This window comes from Sciurus carolinensis, chromosome 11 (genome assembly GCF_902686445.1).
Source record: "Sciurus carolinensis chromosome 11, mSciCar1.2, whole genome shotgun sequence".
NCBI classification, from domain to species: Eukaryota; Metazoa; Chordata; class Mammalia; order Rodentia; family Sciuridae; genus Sciurus; species Sciurus carolinensis.
The window spans coordinates 124,490,823-124,506,537 of record NC_062223.1 but is presented as its reverse complement, the minus strand read 5'-3'; positions in this window follow the sequence as shown (position 1 = coordinate 124,506,537).

Here is a 15,715-nt window from a genome sequence, read left to right as displayed (position 1 = left end):
CAGGAGTCCTTGCTTCAGACGTCCTAAACCAGGAGTTCCAGTGAGATATTCAGAACACGAATTAAATTGGAGGGAAGGACACAGGGAAACCCAGGCAACTCTCATTTATTTGCATACTCTGTATTACTCTGCTTTGACATGTTTTATTAAATTCGCTTTACATCTTTTGAGGAGACTGAAAGGAAACTAAGAAGTCTAGGACAGACAAAGAGCAATATTGTTTCTGTAAAATCAAGTGTAAGAAAAGAGAAAAGACGGATGCAAAATTCGTGTAAATCTGTTCAAACCTAATATGGGTCATTCTTGGGTGGGTGAGGGGACATGACCCCCACCCATAATCCCAGTCTACTTCTGAATTCTTTAATAGCTCTTTTTTCCTAAAGATTTTCCAGTCCCCTCACTCTCACAAACAAATATGCTCACTTTTCCTAGACTGGAAATGGCCATGGAGTGTCAGGGAAAGAGAGAGAACAGGACTTCCCATCTGGGGTAGGGTCCTGCTGATGAGTGAGTGGCAGCGTTCCAGCTCCGCCATCAGTATCTGTGATAGTGAGACAAACGTGCACTGCCTGGAAGGAGCAGCAATGTGCAATAGTAGACCCAGGGTAAACAAGACCAAGGGCATGCAAGAGAGCCCCGGCCTTGTTAAGGGGTTAGAAGGGGCTTGTCCCAAGACTCCTTCCTCAGTCCACATTCCTCCTGATAGAACTTGCAACTAATGTGTGTTTAAGCGTCTTTCCTACTCCTTCACCGAAGCTCTTGGCGAGACTTAGCAAGACCCCAAGCATAAACCAGGTATGGGCGGGGAGGCAACTCTGGCTGGCAACTCTAGAGCCAGAGCCTTGGGAGCTGTTCTTTCAGCACCTCATCTGCCGGTGCTGAACTAGGATATGATGCCTCAGGAAGACTCGATCAGAGCAGACCTTGAGGCTGAGACAGGCGTAGGTGGAAGAAGGGCTAGTGGCACATTCTTTCCAAGAAAAAGATAGGGATATGTCTGTTTCATGCTCTGAGGTCTTGCTCCAGGGCCAGGCAGCATTCGGGTAGGAGATATGGTAAGAGGTATACTATATTTCCTCAACAGAAACCTGTTCCTGGGCTGGGGTTGTGGCTCAGTGGCAAAGTGCTTGCCTAGCATGTGTGAGGTACTGGGTTCGATTCTCAGCACCGCATATAAATAAATGAATAAAATAAAGATCTATCAACATCTTTAAATATATTTAAAAAAAAAAAGAAAAAGAAAAGAAACCTGTTGCTTCAGTAATGACCAACCCAGAACGGGTTCCAATCCTATATTTGCCAATTACAAGACGTCACCACTCTAGACCTGTTTCCCCATCTGTTAAGGAAGATTTCACAGCTTGATCTACTCTGACCCTTCAGATTCACAATACCAGAATCCTTTGCTAGGGCCCCCTGTTGACTGAGGTCACACGGGTTCCATCACATTAGAACTCCAACCAGGACCGAAGAGAAACTGCATCCTGACATCAGGCCTTGCTCTGAAGCGAAGAAGGCTGGAAACTCTCCCATCATGCAGATCCTGCCCCATTCTAATCCCCTGATTTGCTCCCGACTGGCCTCTCAGCAAACGCAGAGCCCGCCGGCGTCTAGGGGCTTGTCACCCTGTTAGCGGATTTGTTTCCGAAGACGGCGCAGTTAATTGGCCCTTTATGTGGGGATCAGGGCGTATTTGCTCAGGGTTCCCTGAGCGGAGGCAGCAGCTCAGCCCATGGGCACGGCCGCTTTCTAATCCCTGTCATCTGTGTTTGGAAGCTGGACAAATAGTGGAAGTACTATTCTCCTTTCTAAGACCCGCCTGTCCCCATATCTTGTCTCTCTTCTACACTTGACCCCTTCTGCATACTTTCTCATTCCTCTGCCCACTTTTCCTTCTTGTTTCTCTCTGTTCTTTCCTTCTTTCTTTTTCTTACTATCTCTAGAATAGTCTTCTTTTAAATTAACTCAGAACTAAAGCTAAAAAGAGGGTGGAGTACTCAAGGGAGGTGACACAAAGGGTAATGCTTCTCAACCACAGCACAAGTTCCTGCTCTTTGCCTCCTTCACCTCCCATGCCAGAGTGTGCCTAGCTCTCCAGGTCTGGCAAAGGGTGGATCCCAGAGTGAGTAAAGAAGGCCCAGTGGAGGCCACACCTACCAACTCTTCTGCAGCCCTCTCCTTTCCTTCTCCCTTTTTAGTTATGGTCCCAGGGCAACCTGAAAACTGGAACTGTAGGCTATTCCCAAAGGCATTTCTGGAAAGGGTTTGTGTCCTACTTGTTTTCTTACTGTCTACTCCTTCCCCTACCCAAAATATTAAGATAGCTCTTTGAATTTTCCTCTTGTTTTGAGGGAGTAGGTAAATGCATCTTTTTCCATTTCCTAACCTGTACAACTTAGGCAGTTACATCACACCTAAAACACTCAGTAGATACTCTGGAATCAGAGAGACCTCATCCAGGGCCAATGCAGTTAGTTTATAATCTCTCACCTTAGGGTGAAGAAAAAGTCAGAGTTGAGTTCAGGGCTGCTCCCTTCTACCACTTTGGTAATCTACTTCTTTTCTGAAATTTTACCAATGATACATAACAGTCCAAACTCTAGAAGGGAAGAAAGAGAACAGGAGGTTTTGAGGAAGATTTGGCAGAAAGAAGAGAGAGTAGTAAGAGGCAGGGAGGATGGGAGGTGTTGAATTTGTGAAGTTAGGGGATAAGTTTATTCATATAGGGTTATGACCTCTGATGGGAAGAAATTGTGTGTGTGTGTGTGTGTGTGTGTGTGAGAGAGAGAGAGAGAGAGAGAGAGAGAGCAAGAAATAAGGATGAGCATTTGTATGAGTGTGAGTGTACTAGGGTGGGGGCCTGAAAGTCAGAAAAAAGCATCAGGCCAGGTGGTTAATGAGGTAGATGTGGAAAAGAAGTATTTCTTTCCCAAGGTATTTGGAACAGGTGGGTCTGCAGAGAATAGGGAGAAGAGGAAAGGAAAGTGATTATGAGTAACACTTAAGTATTAACCTGAAGGGTATGTTTTTGTGTGTGTGTGTGTGTGTGTGTGTGCGCATGCATGTGCGCGCATGTTGGGGGCAAGAATAGCTAACTTCCTTGGCCTAGTGCCAGCACAAAGACCAGAGAATGTGACTGGGAATTTTCAGTGGCCAAGCTGATGCTGTATGGGAAGGCTTCTTGGTGGTCCAAAGTCTGCATGCCAGCTGCTTGTGGATGATGCAATTGCCCAGGAGGGCAGTCTGAGGACAGCCTCCCCACCAATCTCACACTGATTACTACCTCTAACTCCCCACAATACACACACACAACACCCAGTCCATTTGCATCCCCCAGAGCCTATAGCCTCCCTTCACTGTCTCTGCCTGGACCCTTTCCCAGGGTACTAATGTGCATTGAGCATATGTGTGTATATGTGTTTTTTTTTTAATGGGGAGGGGTAAAGAACCCAATATCTATCCTGCTAGACTATGCTTGTGAATGGCTCAGCAGGGCTGCCAGCTTCTGAGTAATGATGCCAGGGGGCTGTGACCCAGCCAGCAGGGGCCAGAGGACCAAAGAGGAGGGGGGATCAGAGAGCAAAGAGCAGGCACCCAGCTGGAAAGCAGACAGCAGGAGCTGCCCCCGGCAGGAACCAGAGTTTGTTGGCTCAACCCAGTACTGCTGAGATAATGAGTCAGGGCCCCCTCCTCAAGAGAACCCCTACCCCCACAGGGTTCCACTGGAAGAACCTTCAGGGAGACACTTTGCCACACACCCCACCAAGTCTGGATATCTGGAGGCAATTAGGTAGAAATGTCCACATCCCAGAACAGATGTAACATAGGCTAGGGATAATAAGTCGGGCCCCTTGCGCAAGAGAACCCCTATCCCCACAGAGTTCCTCTGGAAGAACCTTCAGGGAGACACTTTGCGACACACCCCACCAAGTCTGGATATCTGGAGGCAATTGGGTAGAAATGTCCACATCCCAGAACAGATGTAACATAGGCTAGGGAGAAGAAGAGCTTTCTTGGTTCCTGTTATAAAACTAGGTACAGAGCAAGCACTCCATAAATACATGCTTAGTGAATACAGCTGATTAAATGGTTAATCCTCACAACTGCCCCTCTGGGCCTACTTGCCTTCCTCTCTCTCACTCTCTCTCTCTCTCCTCTTTTTCCTGCATTAGGACTGCTGGGGCCACGGTAACAAACTGGCTCAAACTGAGTGGCATAAAGCAACAGAAATGTATTCTCTTAATTCTGGAAGCTGGAAGTCTGAAATCCAAGTGTCTGCTGGGCCATGCTCTCTCTGAAGGCTCTAGAGAAGGATCTTTCCTTGCCTCTTACAGCTTCCAGTGTTTGCCAATAATCCTTGGCATTCCTCAGCTTGTAAAGGCATCACTTCATTTTTTTCATTTAATTAAATCTAGGGCCTTGTGTGTGTTAGGCAAGCCCTGTACCAGTGAGCTATACCCCCAGACCCATCACTTCAATCTTTCCTCTGTCTTCACACAGCCTCCTGTGGGTCTCTGTTATTTCTTCCTGTAAAGCACTAGTCATTGGATTAGAGCCCAAATTAATCTATTATGACCCCATCTTAACTAATTATATCTGTCAAAGTCCAAACAAATTCTCTTCCAAATAAGGTATGTTGTAGATTTAACCAAGGACTTCACACATTCTACTGAGCTACACCACTAGCTTCAAAGTCACATGGTGAAGTTCTGGGTGGGCATGAAATTTTTGGAGGGTACACTATTCAACTAATACACCTTCTTTTCCTCTTTTCTTCCTCCTTCCCCCTCCATTACTCCTGATATTCTCCTAGAAGCTCTATTTTTCTATTCTTAAAATATTTTTATAATTCATGAATATTCAAAAATAGTCAAGCAGAGTAAGAGAGCCTAAGTGGTTTCATCTTACAAACCCATTGATGGTTTCACGTGTACCCTTCCAGATTATTAAAAAGCGGAAAAGCATATACCAATAAAAGAACTCTACTTAAGTAAACTGCCCACTGCTACATAATAAAAGTATGTGCATTTACAATTTTCATAGATATTACCAAATTGCCCTTCAAAATATTGCTATAAATGATAATCTCAATTATCAATAGTGTATGAAAGCTCCTGATTTCTCAGCAAGACCAACTATAATAATTTTTTCTAGTCAATAAATTAAATATGCATTTAATTTTTGTTATACTCATTTTTCTTTCAAAGGGAATTTGAGTATTTTTCATATGTTTATTGGTCACTTGTATATTTTTGCATGATTTGTCCTTTTTATGTGCTAGGGGAAATTTTATTATTTGTCTCTCATATGTATGTTGTGATTTTCCCTCAGTTTGTCATTCAACTTTTAACTTTGAAATATTTTACCTGATTAAAAAAAATAAAGTCAAATGCTATCTGCATAGTATATTATATCTTTTGAGGTTTTGTTATACTTAGAAAGTCCTTCTATTGCCAATATTAAAAGAATAGAATCCTTAGTTTCTTCTAATAATTCTAGGGCTTAATATTTTACACTCAGTGCTTCAATACAACTAGAATTTATTTTTGTATAAATATTAAGGTAAAGATACAGTTTTTCCCTAAAAAAAATAAGCAGTTATCCCTATGTGTCCTTCACTGATTTGCAGGGTCACTTTTCTTATGTGCAAAATTCCTGTATGACTAGGAATCTCTGTTCTTTAGTTAATCTGTGTGTTATTATTCAGTTATTGCAGTTCTGTAATATATTTTACATCTGATAGTTTCCCTTCATTAATATTACTGTTTAGACTTCCTTTAGCTATTCCCCAAAACATTTTTAGATGGCCTTAAGTATCCTTTAATTAAGCTTTGAAAAAAATCTTTTTGAGACTTCTATCAAGTTACCTAGTTTTATGGACCAATTTAAGAGATTTGATTTCTTCACAGTACTGATGTTTTCTTTTCAAAGACAATATATTTGTATTTATTCACTCTCTAAATGAGAATTTATTGAACATCTACTTTATACAAAGCACTCTTAGAAATTAGGCATACATCAGTCACCAAAGTAACTGCCCTTGTGGAACTTACTTTCTAACGGATATGGCAGACAATAAACGAGATAAGTCTGTTGAGTATATAGCAAGTTAAATAGTAATGAAAATTATGTAGTAGTGGTGGGAGAAGCTAAGATTTAAATGGGGTTCCAAAAAAAGTCTTCACTGAGAAAATTACATTTGAGTCAAGACCTTAGGTAAGTGAGGGAGTGAGCCACGGTGCTATCTTAAGGAAGAGTCATTCCAGATAGAGGAAAGAACAAGTGCAAAAGCCCTGAGACTGTGGTATAACTAGTCAGTTGGAGGAAAAGGAAGATCTATGTGAGTAGAGTGACTAGGGAGAGAGACATCAACAGTGAAGAGATTGCATAGGTCTTGTGAGACATAACAAGGACTTCAGTAATTTTTTTAATGAGATGAGAGTCATTAGACAGATTTGACCAGAGGACTAATATAATCTGACTTATTTTTTAATAGGATTTCTCTGACTGCTATGCTGAGAATAGTCTGAGGATGGGTTAAGGGCAGAAGCCAAGAAAATCAGTTGGAAAGTATTTGCAATGTATAGATAAATGATGCTGGCAATTAAGACCAGAGTGGTACCAGCAGCGATGAGAAATATTTGGATTCTGGGTATATTTTAAAAACAGAGCCTATAGTAGGATACAGTGATACACACCTGTAATCTCAGCAACTCAGAATGTTGAGGCAGGAGAATTGCAAATTTGCCAGCCTCATCAACTTAGCAAGATCCAGTCTTAAGATTTTTTTAAAAATGGCTGGGGATGTAGTCAATGGTAGAGCACCCACGGGGGTTCAATCCCCTGCACTACAGGAAAAAAATAAATAAAGCTAACAAAATTTTACTAAGATAAGAAAACCTAAAGGTATTCTAGATTCAATGGGAAATATTGGGAACTCAGTTTGGGGCACATTAAGTTTGGGATGCCTGTTAGAAATCCCAGAGCAAGGACTGGGCATGGTGGTACACATCTATAGTCCCAGTGACTTAGGAGGCTGAAACACAAGGATCACAAATTTGAGGACAGCCTCAGCAACTTAGCAAAGCCCTGAGCAACTTAGGGAGACTTTGTCTCAAAACAAAAATAAAAAGGGCTAGGAATGTGACTCAATGGTTAAGCACCCTGAGCTCAATTCCTGATAACCAAAAAGAAAGAAATCACAGTGATGGTGTCAGGTAGGCAGTTGAACAAACTCATCTGAAATTCAGAGGATCACAACTAGGATAGATGTATAAATTTGAGCACCCTTGTATAGATGTATAAAGACCCAGAAGTAGATAAGATCACCAAGGGAGACAGATAAAAATGAGCAGATTCAAGAACTTGGCCATCGAACACTATAACATTTAGAACTTAGGAAATTGAGGAGGAAGAATAGAGAAGGCTGAGAGGGGAACAGACAGATAAGAGAGATCTGGAACAATGTGGCATCCCAGAAATTAAATGAAGAAAAGAGGAAACAAGTGAAGGAGGAGGGAATGGTCTTGGTGAATGGAACAACAGCAGCCGGTGTTATAGACTGGATGTTTGTGTCCCCCTAGAATTCATAAGACTATTCAGTTTCTTTGCTGCTCATTTTCATGATCTCTTATCCTCCCCCACATCTTATCTACTCTACCTTGACCATGAACTCCTGTGGCATACTCTAGTGGATTTTGCCATAATCAATAACTGAACTTCTTCATGATCTCAATTTCAAGCATTCTCATTTCCAATCTCAATTACCTGCCCCCCCCTACTTCCCTTCTTCTGGTATTTCAATTCCAACAAATTTTAAATCACAGTCGGATAATCCCTTGATCCTAATTCCTTTCCATTCACCTCAACTCTTTTTCACTGTTAAGCTCATGGTCTCATATCCCTTCTTATTCAGCTTAAATTGGCACATTCAATCATCAGAATGAGTTTCTTGCAGACATTCTAACTTCCTTACCTGACTCTTAATCCTGTGAGCTTGTTTGGCTAACCTACAATCTTGGACAAATTCAGCTTTCCACTTCTTCCACACCTGCACTCAATCAGCTGAATGTACTTGAAAAAGAAGATAAGAATGCTGGTCTCACTTTTAATTCATGATCACTAACCTCAAGTATTCTAATGCTGCCTAGTAAGTATACACATTACTGTAATTGTTAACCTTCCTGCTTTCCCACATGACTATGTCAGTCACTGTTCTCGATTCAAACTGCCAACACCCCATCCCCTAGCCTCACTCTTAGCTTGTAATTTTGCTTCCTATTTCATGGAGAATAGAGAAGCAATCAGAAGAGAACTCCCATGGGATCCTACCACCACATCTCACCGCCTCTCTCTCTGTATCTGTGTCCCTATACCCTAGCCTTTGTCCTGTTTCTGTGTATGACCTATGTATATCCTGGGTAAGAAAACTCATTCACCTATGCAATAGATCCCATTGTCTCTCCTACCCAGGGACATTGCTCCAGCAACTCTTTCCCCTCTTCTCTTTATCATAAGTTCCCCTCTCAATGACATAATTTTAGCCAGCACAAAAACATAAGATTGTTCCGTTATTTTATTAAAAAATTCCTAATTTTACTTTTTTCAACTTTCTCCCTGTAAATATCTTTCCCATTTCAGCAAAACTCTAATTCTGTTCCATTTATCCTCAAATCCACTCCAGACATATTTTGCTCCCACCAACCTATCAAATCTGCTTTTAACAAGGTCAACAGTGACATCTACAATACTAAATTCGACAATCTCAGTCTTCATCCTAGTTTTCTTAGTCCATTTGGAATTAAAAAAAAAAAAAAAAATTCAGAGACTGGGTAGCCCAAACAAGAAATACTTACTTTTTACAGTTCAAGAGGCTGATAACTCCAAGATAAAGATGCTGACAGATTCAATGTGAGGAACTGCTTCCTGGTTTATAGGAGGCTGCCTTCTCTATGTGTCATGTGGTGGAAGAGGCAAGAGAGCTCTCTGGAACCTGTTTTATAAGGACACTAATCCCATTCCTGAGGATCCACCCTCATGACCTTATCACCCCCAGTGACCCCACATTCAAATACCATCACCTTGGGGGTTACAATTTCAACCCCCAATCTGACTGTGATTTAAAATTTGTTGGAATTGGAATACCAAAAGAAGGGAAGTGGGGGGGGGGCAGGTAATTGAGATTGGAAATGAGAATGCTTGAAATTGAGATCATGAAGAAGTTCAGTTATTGATTATGGCAAAATCCACTAGAGTATGCCACAGGAGTCCATGGTCAAGGTAGAGTAGATAAGATGTGGGGGAGGATAAGAGGTCATGAAAATGAGCAGCAAAGAAACTGGATAGTCTTATGACATTCAACTCAAAGGTGGGGAGATTTTTATGGAGGGGGAAGAGAGAATGGTTCAGACTGAACTATGAGAAACAGGAATATACCCATCCTACTTCTAATCCCAGTGGCAAGGGGCTGTGGAAAATAAAACAGCTACCAGATTTTAATATCATTTAATATTTTAATACTTTCATCACTTATATCAAGAACACTTCTTATTATGATTCTTCCGATATTTATTACTGTTTTGTTACAATTGTAAGCAGGATTTTTTTTTTCAGGACTCTAAACTTCTCCATATTTCCCTTAAACTCTGGACCCCAAACTGAGCATGCCAGTCCAGTGAGTTTCTGAGAGGTGTTTCATCACCTCTGTCCCTTCTGCACATCTCCATTGTCACTGCCTCAGTTCAGGTTTTCACCATCCTTTTCTCTGACTCCCTGCTTTCAGTCTCCCATTAAGAATCCTTCCTCAACACTGATGCTATGGAGTTGCTATTGTCCAACCCCCACTTAGTAAGCATCTACTAAGTACCAGGCACTGAGCTACATGGTCATCTCTAATTTTCAGATCTTATCATGTCATTTGCCTACTTAAAAATGATAATGGATCTCCCCTTTCTATAGAATAGACTCCACAGAGGTCACAAAGAAGTCCCTGACTGTTTGATACTCTTTGTACTTCAAAGCCTTGGTTCTTCCTATCCTCCCTTTCTGAAGTGATTTTTTTCCTACTGTTCTCCCCCTTCTGAATTCTTCTATCCTGGTGATCCAACTTCAGTCACCTGATGAGTGAAGTCCTCCTAAGTCTCCCAGAGTGGGGTCCTCCCAGACCATTTGGTCCATTTCCTTTCTATATAATGTAATAGATGATGTTTTAATTATATGTATAGCTTCCCTATACGTTCCAAGTTCCCCTGAAGTGTAGCAGAACTTCTTTATCTTTGTATATCTGATGCTTAACAAAGTGTGACATATCATAAATGCTCATTTAACATTAAAGAAGACGAATTGTATAACATTTATTGTGAACTTACTATTGCTTGGACTGTTCTAAGTGCTTGTATGGATTTACTTATTTAATTATCCTAATAACTCTCTAGTTAGGTACAATTTTTATCCACATTTTATAGGTGGGAAGACTAGGCAGAGAGTGTTTAAGTAACTTGCCTGAACTTATTTGGCTAGTAAACGGAGGATTCAGGATTTTCAGGCTGACTCTGTTCCCATAATCAACAATGCATACTGTATTCCTATGAAAGAACTACATCTGACTATAGCAGAAAGAAGACTCCCCTTGCCTCACCTCGATACATACACATTCTACCTTTATGCATAATTCAAGTAACAGAGTGACATTCACATTGCTGAGTGAAATTCACTAAGACCTCTGAATCCTTTCCTGCCATTTGTTTTTAATTCTGAAGTCCTCCAGTCCCTTGTTTCTATCCATATTAAACCTGTGGCTCTTTGTATTTGCTCACATCTGTAATTCCTGGCACATTTCCAGTCTCAGGGAAGTCCAAAATGGACTCTGTTCTTTATTTCTTTCTGTCTCAATTTCTCTCCTCTCTCTCTCTCTCCCCCATTCTCTTTCTCTCCCCAGGACCCCTCTCTGTAGGTGGGGATGAAATTCACAAAAGAAAAGACCAATTAAGATTTTCAAATCCCCTTTATCCTATAGAGAATGTCCTACTTTTCAATTAAAGAGGAATATTCCCTTGCCTCTAATGATTTCCATTCAGAGAGAAATGCTTTTGTGTTAAATACATATATGTGAAAGTGTTTTCCAGCTTACATTGCTCAGTATTGCTTGTGTCCCTTTGGTGTTTGAACTCCCCTCAAATACTGGACCTACCTCCAGGAGCTGCAGGGATTCCTCAGTCCTGGGGTCCCCTCCTTTCCTGACTCACATTGACCTTTGATTTCTTATGCCACAAAGGAACTCCTTTTCACTGACTTCTCCTGGATCTCAATTCCTTGGAGTAAAGATGATGCCAAGATCTCTCTGGACTCCCACAAGAGAAGCACAGTCTGATCTAAAAAAGCCCAGTTTCGCTGTGACCTCATTCCCATCTAATATGTAGAAATGCAACCAAGTTTTAGGAGCATACAGAGAAGTCATTATTCTGACATATCTATTCTTTCTTTCCTTTCTTCTTTGTTGTGCCCCTCTCCTTTTCCCATGGCTTCTCTGCCATGACTCCCCTTCCATCTTCCTTACCCCCATCCTGCTGCCTGTTTATTCTTTAAGCCTTACTTCCTAGGTCCTGATTGCATGGTTCATAAATATTCAGCATCTCCTAGGAGTAACCTCTGAGTGATATTTCACCACCCAGAGCTGTTCCCCCATCTAATCAGAAATGGGTCGAGACTTCTCAGAATCACTTGCCTCTCTCCTTTGAGCCCTGCACTTACCAGCGTGGGGGCTAATTTTCCTCCCCATGGTCTTCATCATAAAGGGATTCCTCACTGTGACTTTAGAGCCCCTCACAGATTCCAACATTGATAGTCTCAGAGACCCATATCTCTAAATATTTTATAATGAGAAGGTTTATCTGTTCCAGGGCATTAACCCTGGTATTAAAAGAGGAGACAGAAATATAGGAATGGATCTGGAGTTATGATCTAGGTAGAAAGATTATAAGCACTGTGCCTGGCACATAGAAGAATTCAGTAAATAATTTAGTTATGTTGAATTATTTCCTATGTGCATATAAAAAGTGGAAAAAATAGACTGAATTTTAAGCAATCATTGAAAAGGCAAGGAAAAATACATTCACTTTTCCCATCTTCCCCCCTTTTTCAAATATTTTATCATCTTAATAATGGAAAAATATAAAATTGTCATTTGTAAAGGGTAAGTGGAGGAAGGAAGGAGTCTCTTTAGAGCACAATGCTCCTGCCTCAACAGGCAACCCCAAAGCCAGACTGAAGTCAGAATCTCCCCCATTGGTCTGGCTTGGAGGTCAGCAAGGCCACCACTTTTTGCATTAGGGGAAAAGAGGGAACAGAGAAGTGGGAATAGGACATAAGTGGAGGGAATCAAAGAATGGTTAATTCATTTTGCAAATATTCTCCCCAAGCCTCTCTTCTATAACATTTTAAACAGATGTCATCCAGGTTTGACTTAAATCCTTTCAAAGACAGGGAATTCAATCCTGGTGGGGTTACCCAGTGTCAGAAAAGGCAACTCAAACAGAGAGTAGCTCTTGTTTGTGGATACTACATCTATTGCACATGGATCTGGTCCTGCCTCTAACTAAAGACCTGGTTCCAGAAGTGAGTGGGAAGAGTTGTATAGTCTGGAGACAGAGATGGAAACCCAACAATTAAGAAAAAGAAAAATCTCAAGTATTTGTTGAGAAGCAGTAAGCTGATGGCTAAGCTCACCTTTTAACCTGCCTTGAGTGATCTCTGTCTAAAACTCACAAGGGGACTTAGGTTAGCAGAGGCTGGGATGGGGTGAACAGCAGTGATTTGAGTCAGTGTCCATGGAAGCAGCTTCATAGGCCCCATTTAAATCCTATTTTGTTATTACCCTATGTGCATATATGACTACAGGACCAGGGTAACCCTACATCACATACAACCAGAAGAATGAGAAGTTATACTCCATTTATGACGTGTCAAAATGCAGTCTACTGTCATGTATAATTACTTAGAACACATTTAAAAAATAATTTTAAAAAATAAATCCTATTTTGGCACAGCTCAAGTTGGAGATGGGAGTGGGAAACATTACATGGGGCTGTTTCAAAAACAGTAGGGATGTTGTCAGAGGAAGCTGTAAAAGAGTATGTGTGAGTGTGTGTGTGTGTGTGTGTGTGTGTGTGTGTGCATGTGTGTGCATGTAAGAGACAGGGCCCATGTGTTTTGGGCTCTATTAACTAACTCCCTCCCATCCATCACAGCCTCCCCCCAAGGCCGCCAAGGCACTGGCAGCTGGGTCACCCCGGGGAGGCTGGGCTGGGGGTCCCTAAAGGGAGCCAGGCTTCAGGCAGAGCAGCGAAGACACATGTGTGCCTGGCTGGGTTGGGGCCGGCGCCTCATTGAGAAGGGGGCTCTCCAAGCTGGGCTTCATTAGGGCAGTGGCACTAATAGGGAGGGGGTGCGGGAGGCTGGGCTGACAGCCAATTACTTGCTCGTCTGCATTATGGATTAACCCATCTGGGCCTGGGAGATTGGCTCTGAAAGGGGCACAAAAGGGGGGGCGTGACCACAATCACACACTGAATTATCCTGTCTGAGCGCCATTGTCCACCAACAAACGGGGCCTCAGGATGGGTGACCCCCTTGGGTTCTCTCCATCCCCCATCCCTCGCTCCACAGGAAGAGCCAGAGGTAATCGGCCACCTAGTTAAAAGCCAGCATCTGAGATGAGAAGAACAAGAAGGATGTCATTTCAGAGAGGCAGGGGAGAGAAGACAGGAGCCCAGTAAAAGTTCTTTTAACACTTCCTCACTTCAGACCTTCACCTCAGCAGCAAACCATGACCTAAGAAACAATGATCTGGGCAGGGCAGGCTTGGTGGTGGTGGCACACGCCAGTAACCCCAGTGGCTTGGGAGGCTGAGGCAGAAGGATCAAGAGGTCAAAGCCAGCCTCAGCAAAAGGGAGGCGCTAAGCAGCTCAGCAAGACCCTGTCTCTAAATAACATACAAAATAGGGCTGGGTATGTGGCTCAGTGGTCGAGTGCCCCTGAGTTCAAGTCCAGTTAATCCCTCCCCCCCAAAAAGAAACAATGATCTGGGATACTGGGCAGAAACCAACAGTAGAGGGGCCCAGTGCGGGGGACTAAATGGGAAGGATCAGAGTCAGGTGTCTCCTATCTCACCCATCACCCCTTCTGAGGCTAATTGATTCCAGACATGAATAAGGGGCTCTCATACAGGGTCTTGGAGAACCCCTGCCCTGCTCTGGCATCTCTGATGCTCTCCCAGTGGGAGCGTCTGAACCCCTCCCCCACATCCTATCCTCCCGAAGTAAGCCCCCCATGCAGGGAGGCAGGAGGGGGAGGCAGGCAGGGGGGCTCTCTCCTCTAGCTAATCCCCTCATTACCATCTCATAATCAGAATCACGCTTTCAATGTAAATGGGGATGTTAAATATTGGTTTCTCTAGACACAAGCTCCTTTGGAGAAAATTATTGATGCTCCCCTTTTGCCCATGCTGCTGGCCCCCACAGTGAGGGGGAGTGATACTGGGCACTTAGTGAGGGACTAGGGCCTTTAAAGCTGGGTTGATAGGGAGGGTGGAGGTGTCAGATAAGATTTGGTTTTATTTGCAGGGGCAGCCTCAATTTCTCTGATTCAGCAGAATAAACTCATCCAGAGGAAATAAGCTCATTTCAAACCCATCAACACTTTGTTGGAACTGATTGGCTTCTGGCCCCAAATCATTCCTGACTAGAGATCAATAGGGAGTTGCAGATCTCAAAGTCAAATTGCAAAAAAAGGAAGATGTTTGTTCTCTGGGGATCTCAGCGCCTTGCCCTGTTTCTATTGCCAGAAACCTCTGACCTGCCTCTGGGGACCCTTTCTAGAAACATAGTATGTTATAAAGTTACAATGTCCTTCCACACCCAAGATTTCATGTTTGCCTTTTTCCCCAGCAGCCTCATGACATAGGAACATTGGTTATCATTCCCAACTGACAGATGAAGCTAGAGTCATCAAGCAATTCACTCAGGTTCACACAGCTGGTGAATAGCAGAGTCACATGGGAACACGAGTCTCCTGAGTTCAAACTCACTCTCATCCCTTTGTGTTATGCTCTTTCCTTTAAAATCGAGTTTATCATTGCTTTGCCACTTGTAGGGAGACAGAGACCACTTGGTGTATTTGTGGTCAGAACACAGAGCGGGGGTACCTTGAGGGGTGGTCATTGAGGTCATGCAGAGGGGTTCTTTTACTGCCGTGTCTACTCTGCTCAAAACTAGAAATTAATAATATTAACATTGTGGCTTTTTCTCACATCTGCTTAGCATTTTAGCTTACAAGGTCCTGTTTGTGTTATAAGATCTGATTGTCACAATCACCTTGAGAACCAGCGCGGCAGTTCAGTGCTACGGAAACAGAATCTAGAGTCAGCAGCCAGTGTACATTCACCTCCAGGTCCACTGTTTAGGAGTTGGGTGACCTCATGTAAGTACCTGGGTGACCACAGCAAGGCTCTTTGCCTCAAAGTCATTATCTCTGAAATAAAGATGTTAAACATAGAACCTACTTCCTAGAGTTATTGGGAAGAATAAATGAGATTACACATGCCTAGTGCTTGGAACAGTATCTGGTGCTTACTAAGTTTTCAATAAATGCGAACCATTTTTAGGCAGGGGAAGGAGTATGGTCCCATTTTCCAGTTGCAGAAGCTGAGGCTCAAAGAACT